Raw genomic sequence first — 7,123 nt, 5'->3', positions numbered from 1 at the left:
GAAAGCTCTATCTGTCCTTAAAAAAGGGTATAAAATTCATTTCAGTACAGCGCTGCATGACGGAATAAATGTCAGTCAAAGTATCGCAGCGCTGAATACTGAAAAATGGCCTGGATGGGAAGGGGGTTTAACACCGCGGATGTCAACTGGTTAAAGAAGATCCCTGCACTTAAAAACTTAACCCTTGCAGTGGGGCTAAAATAAAGATACTCATCTGAACCTGACTGCCGTCTGGCTGCTAGACCTGTCCCTAAACCTGCATTCCTGAGCGCCAGTGGTCTAAGCTCTGTTGATGTCATGTGTAATACAAGTCCATTGAGTCGTATTGTACGTGAGGCAAAACAAATGACAAACGCACTCAACAATTTGTCACCAGCTATACAGTAAGGTGCACACGAAATGGGCTTTGAACAGTAAAACAGTAGGAAGGTATCATGGCACACAACAAACCAGCATGTAAAACAACTTGTCTCACCACTAAGGTTAATAACAGAGGTTTGGATACACGTCTTCTGCAGAAAATGTGAAAGCCGCACAGCCGCGCCAAGGCACTCTTATAGTGCGGTCCTAACCCATGTGCTCCAAGATGGAGACTCTCATAGTTTAGAGTTAGGACCGCACTATAAGAGGTGCCTTGGCGCGGCTGTCACATTTTCTGCAGAAGACGTGTATCCAAACCTCTGTTATTAACCTTAGTGGTGAGACAAGTTGTTTTACATGCTGGTTTGTGAGTGTGCCATGATACCTTTCTACTGTTGTATTGTACGTGAGGACACAAAGGGCTGTACACAGCTGAAGTGGAGGGGAGAACTAAGAGTTCACTGCTGCAAGACCCCACTGCAGGGGTTCCTTTAACTGCCTGGAGTTCTTTAGAGTGAACGTGTTGCTTAGCGACCCATAGAGTATTTTTTTAATGACTTTGGAACCTGCAGGGTTAGTACTAGATTGGAAGTGGTCTCCCCAAAAGGATCGTCCGTTGTGCAGATGCTCTGATTGCTATGGAACCTACTGAATTTAATCATCCTGGCCATCAGGTGTTGGGTGGTGCCCACAGGGAACCATTACATCTTTTTCAAACAAGAATCTGCAGCTTCTGGTAGATTTTCTCAGTTGGTTACTTTTTGTATAAGAGTGTCTTCTGATAGACCATTTTGCTCTAGGGAATCCCTACACAATCCGATCTTTGACCACTTGTTGGAATTAAAGCACAAGATGCGTGAATAGCATACAAAGACTAGGTCTTGTAGGTGCTCCATTATTCTGCCACAACTGAGAATGTTTTGAGGCAGAGAATGAAGCTTTACAAAGCAGAACATAACAAATGGACATTTCTTGTGTAATGTATCTTACATTTCGTTTCAAAAAGGAAACCCTGGGAAATTACAAGATCATGAGGAATAGATTTTACTTCTGGCACTGACCTTGGTCCCATTCTGATGCTCCTAATGTTATCCATGCGAGATTATGTAGGTTTTCAAGCAAGGTAGAGCAAAACAATTGGAAACTGAAACCTGTCACCATCTATTCAGAGCAGCTTTTTCAGCAGGTCACTTGACCAAATGTATTTTTCAAGTGACCTTGGCTTAAATGGAGATTTAGAAATCGGGCATTGCTACTGAAGTCTGTCTTTTTACCTTTTTAATGCTTTATTTTAAAGCGATATGGATGGTCAGAATTGGTGTGGGAGACTAGTTTAGCAATGTCTGCCTGAAATGAACATTGCATGAAGACTTCCGTTGCTGGAATTTCGTTCTGAGCAGCATTGGGCTAGAATGAGGATATCTTTTTTGGTTCAATACTTGGTCACTGATCTGAAACAAGTATGAAGGTAAGCACTTTGACATGCTAAATCAGCATACTTGTTTTAGGTTAGGGACACATACTAGTTCTGGATCAGTGATGCAGAAGTTGCAGGATAGCCAGACAGCATTTGTTTTCAAAAGGTCAGCAATTGCAACCTCTGGATTTCTCCCATTGCAGGGCACTGAAATTTAGTGTTAGTTTAAACTTAGTCTCTTGCCTGGTTTTGTTTGTACATTTGATGCACTTTAGTGGTGATGCACTGTCTCTGGTTAGGTTCTGACAGTTCTTTGTCATAGAAATGGCCAAAAATCAAAGTAGAAGCACAAAGTATAACTTGGATTACCTATTTTGAACCTTTTGCCTATAAAAAAAAAAAAATTAAATTGGGAAAAGGGGTAGAGAAACCGGTACATACCCACACTTACTATAATAGAATGTTATATGTAGAAAAACAGAGTCATGTAGTCATAAACAACCAGTATGATCTAATACATGTAAAATATTGGTACCAAAGCAAAACACAATCTTAAGAGCTCAGTGAACCTCCCCATGTGGTAGGAGTTTGTAAATCTAAATGGGCAACAGTTTCCCTAAATGGACCTGGGGCTCAAAGACCCTCTTTTCGTTAGTAAGATCTAGCAGGAGAGTAGTTAGTGTGATAAAAGGACAACCTCTTTGAATGCTATGGTTTTAAGTAGGGATGCACCAATACCAGTTTTTCAGTATAGAGTAAGAGTACCAATATTTTTTTTTTTCAGTACTCGCAATACCGATACCGCAAGTCCCATTAAGGAAGCTGGGCGGCGTGTAAAGACTCCACCCGGCTTCCTGGCCATGCTCTCTTGTCATGAGGTAACAAGGGAACATGAAGCTGGCTTCCCAGCCAATCAGAAAGCCGGGTGCTGCGTCATTACGTGGCGGCCGGCTTCCTGATTGTTTGGAAAGCTGGCCAATCGGGAAGCCAGGCAGCATGTAATGGCTCTCTGCCCCGCTTCCTAATATCGGAAGTATCAGGCTAGGCATCAGCATTTGTACGAGTAATCGCCCAAATACTCGGCATTGATACCGATACTAGTATCGGTGCATCCCTAGTTTTAAGTATCAGGACATAATAAAAATCAGCTGGTCCTTAGCAGGTTTTAGAATTGGGTAAATACAGCCTCAGATGAAGAACACATGCCATATTACACAATGTCATTATTTTACTACCATAAAGCCAATATGGAAAAGCCATGTGTGAAAAACAAAGTACACCGTATGAATTAAATAGCATGCAGAGCCACCTTTAGCAGCAAAAGTAACCTTTAAAGTAGTAATTTTCTGTATGACGGTCCTGCCACAGCATTTCAATTGGGGCGATGTCTGGACTTTGACATTGCAACACATTTGATGCTTTTCTTTTTCAGCCATTCAGTTGTATATTTGCTGGCGTGCCTGGAATCCTGTTTCGTTTTTATGGCCAAACATGTTCTCTTTGGTCTTTTCTGTCCAAAGGACATTGTTCCAAGAGTCCTGTGGTGTGTTCAGATGTGTGTGGGATCCTGCAGGCAGCAGTGATTGGTCCCCACTCTATAGGGAGAGGTTTGGGAACTGGGAGATTGGCACTATGTGTTCGTTGCGTTCCCGATCAATAGCGCCAACCTGTGACTGCTTCAATGTCACAGGCAGGCTTGTATTAATGCTTCATCCAAGACGTGCTGTTCTTTACCACTTTTCCTTTTGTACTGCCTTTTGAAAATGACCTATAATAAAAAGGTTGGTAGTTAAGTAGTACTTTAAACTTGTGATCAGATTAAAAAGAGGTAAAACTGAGGAAAAAGTGAGAAGCGTTCTGTGGTCGCAAGAGTAACAGTCCAGCCAGATGGATAGTTGGGGGCTATGTGCATGCAGCCAGGATGACCATTCTCTTTGGCTGGGCCTACTGCACATGCACTAGGTAAAATGCACTGGCTGGCGGTTTGGGTGCTGCAAGATTGAAAGGCTGCCTAGCGCCATGCAGCCCATCTGCTTATATTCTACATGCAGTTAGGATTAGATGCAAATAATACATTATATAACTAATGAGATCTGCAGCCAGAGCTAGCAGCTCCGTATAAACGCAATGGGGGCGCTTAATAAAATTAAATTTCCTTTGTGAATAACTTCAGTATTTTATAGATTTTTTCAATAAATAATTTTTAAGTTTTTTAAAAGGTTAGGGATATACTATATATATTTAAAAGGTTAGTTAAATACTAGGGATGCACTGATGTGTTTTTTGGGGGGTATCGAGGTGTGTGTTCCATATTTTTTTCCCCGCTACTCGCCGATATCGGTAGTCCAATTAAGGAAGCTGGGTGGCGTGTAATGACTGCCACCTGGGTCCTGATTAGCCGGGAAGCAGTCTCTGTGGTTCCTCGTCGCCTGGTGACGTGAAAGCATGGAGCTGGATTTCCGGCCAATCGGGGCTTCCTTATTGGCCGGAAAACTGGCTCCGTGCTCCCTAGTCATCGTGACTTGCCGCCCGGCTTCCTGATACCAGAAGTTGTGGGATAAGTATTGGGAGCATTTGGACGAGTACTCACCCGGATACTCTGTATCGGTACTGATGCTAGTGCAATCCTATGCTTTTCTGTATTACCTGCCAAACTATTTGATGTTTTGTACAACCAATCTTGTACTCTACACTATTTCCCTAAATCACCTCAATCCTACTTGGTGTCAGAAAAAGTAAACTGTAAAAAAGTCTGTTCAATACATCTGTATAGCATTGCATTACTTTTTTTTTTTTTTTCTTTTTTAATTGGTTTCAGATAAACAAAAATGTTCCTGCCAGTGACCTACTTTGCTGTTAGTGCTGGTAATGATTTGTAAGGCCATCTGCAGTATTGCTATTTGTGCACATGCTGAAAAAAAGGTGTCTGCAGCTTACTCTCGCTTTTCTCTTTTCATATTCAAATGACAAGGATGCGTGGGTGGGACTGTTCTGCTGTGAATGGCAATGTTGGGAGGAGCCACTGTCAAACACTTGTACGCGCCCCATGAGGAGGTAATGCTGGTGGCATAGGCAGCGGAAAGCCTGACTTAGTGGGTGAGAGTGATTGACAGTTGCTCCTCCTGTCTTTGTAGTTCACAGCAGGGCAGACTGGTTCCATCCACTGCCCTTGCTGGGATCTGAAAAGAGCAATAGGCAGAATAAAAGGTATTTATAAAGCAGAGTGCTTTATAACTTGATTTGGGAGTCAATTCCCAAGCTTAATTTGTGAAAATGGAGATTATTTTCGTTTGGAGTTCTACTTTAATCAGCGTTGATTAACAGCCCTCTAAAGCAGCAAATAACTCGTCACGTACAGTGTACGTGACAAGTCATTTGGTCCCTTTGTGGCTGGACGTACAGTGTACGTCTCCCGTCACGAAGGGGTTAAACATGTCTTGCTGTTTTTAATTTAAAACTTTTGTGTACTGTTTAAAACCTTGGTAAGATTACACAGATCTGTTTTTAAACTTTCCCTTTTTAAGACTTTAGCTCTGGGATACATTTTATTCAGGCGTTTCCTTGCTAATGAACAGCGACAGGTTTTGGAACAATTGGCAAGAAGTGCACCTCTGACTTTCATCCTGCCAGTTCTACCCTCATGGAGATCCAATCTGGGTGGCTGTGCTGACCTAGATTTTCCTGGAAAGCCCTTTAGTGCCATCATTCTATTCCTCAGCAATGCAAAGCTGTGAAATGGCTCACTGGAGTTTTAACAGACAATACAGATGCTGAGGTCATTCTTGTTGAGATCTTAGTGCATAAAACTGGGTAGTTCTGTGTTTGCCATAGAAACATTCTGGCATGCATAATCTTGTAGAAATATGTTTGTGTCTGTATAAATCTAACTATAATTTCCAATTTTCATTTCTTATGTCAAGGGATTTATTGTAAATATCAAATTTAAATAGTTTTTTGTACTATATGGTTTGATGTGCCTTTTTAACCACTTCATGACTGAGGCCCTTTTTTCATTTTTTGCACCCATGTTATATTCCACATTTTAGGCCTGAAAATGACTTCAAACCCCCCAACATTATATATTTTCTGAATGCCAAGACCATATAGAATAAAATGGTGGTAGTTGCAAATGTTTATGTTGCGCAATATTAGCGCAACTCCTTATTAAACCCCAACATTTAGTGAAAAATTTAATTTCATGCCCCAAAACGCAACAAAATACCAATTTTTTAAATGACATATAAAAGATGAGGTTACAACGAGTAAAAAGATACCCAACATGCATAGGTTACAAATTGCGTGCGTCCGTGAAACGGCGAAAAACTGCAGTACCCCAAAAAGTCAATAGACGCTTTAAAAGCCCCCACAGGTCATCAATTTAGAGATACACCAAAATACTGGCCCTAGAATTATTGCTCTCCGGCGTGGCCCGTAGGAGGAGCAACGGAGCCCGGGGAAGCACGGCGGCGGGGGCCGGGGCGGGGGGCGGCCCCTTCTTCGGGACACAGAAGCGATCTGGCTACATGTAAGTCGCCAGGATCGCTTCTGTTGTAAAGCCGACAGTCGGCTCTACAAGTTTAAACAGAGTCCCGGCGGCAAAAGTCGCCGGGAGTCTGTTTAAACAGCCCCGATGCTGGCGACTTACACTGTATGTAGTCAAGTCACGAAGGGGTTCATTTACCAGCATATCTTGATATTCAACAAGTACCTAGTCAACATGTGAACCTGTAAACTGGTCAGGCGATGTATACTATAGCGTGCAATGTAAAGTCTGCAATTGATTTTTAATTTTGGTTGCTGACTGGTTTTATCCCAAATGATCAAATATAGTTTTCCATATGAATACACTGATACATTTAAGATAAAACTTCCTAAAACTTAAAACTGACAGTGATGCCTGTTAACATGCAAGCGATCCGCCGGCTATAGAGCTGGCAGATCACTTGTATGAGGTCTTGGTATGTGCGGCTTCCGCTGCCACGCTGGTCCCGGCTCCGCTGTGCCCGGTGCGAGCCCGGGACCAGCATAGTGCCTCTCAGACAGGGGATCAGATTGAGATTGGCACACGACCTCCATCCGGTCCCTTCTCTGCTGCAGAGTGCGGAAGTGATGTATATTACATCACTTCCGCATTCTTGTCACTGTCCAGCTTCAGACGCTGGAGAGAAGCTGAAGCAGATCTCTGCTTCAGGGGGGTCCTAGGCGACTGGTCTTGGAGACCCCTGATGTCTCCATAAAGAGGACCTGTCGCATCTTTTGCTATCACATGGAGGGGTTTCGTAGCCCCCCATGTGATGGCAATAAAGTTAAGTGGGGAAAAAAATAGGGACACAATTTAAGTTTCAC

The 7,123-nt window shown here is 42.7% G+C and overlaps 1 protein-coding gene across 3 annotated transcripts in view; it reads left to right on the top strand.

The window, feature by feature from the left end:
- GRB10 (growth factor receptor bound protein 10) overlaps nucleotides 1-7,123 on the top strand; it is a 70,302-nt gene that overhangs the window by 9,038 nt on the left and 54,141 nt on the right. The window lies entirely within an intron of this gene.

The sequence above is a fragment of the Nanorana parkeri genome, unplaced genomic scaffold (assembly GCF_000935625.1).
Source record: "Nanorana parkeri isolate BGI_ZX_2015 unplaced genomic scaffold, ASM93562v1 scaffold317, whole genome shotgun sequence".
In the NCBI taxonomy this organism is placed as follows: domain Eukaryota; kingdom Metazoa; phylum Chordata; class Amphibia; order Anura; family Dicroglossidae; genus Nanorana; species Nanorana parkeri.
The sequence above is the reverse complement of the archived record's forward strand: the minus strand, read 5'-3'. Positions and strand labels throughout refer to the sequence as shown.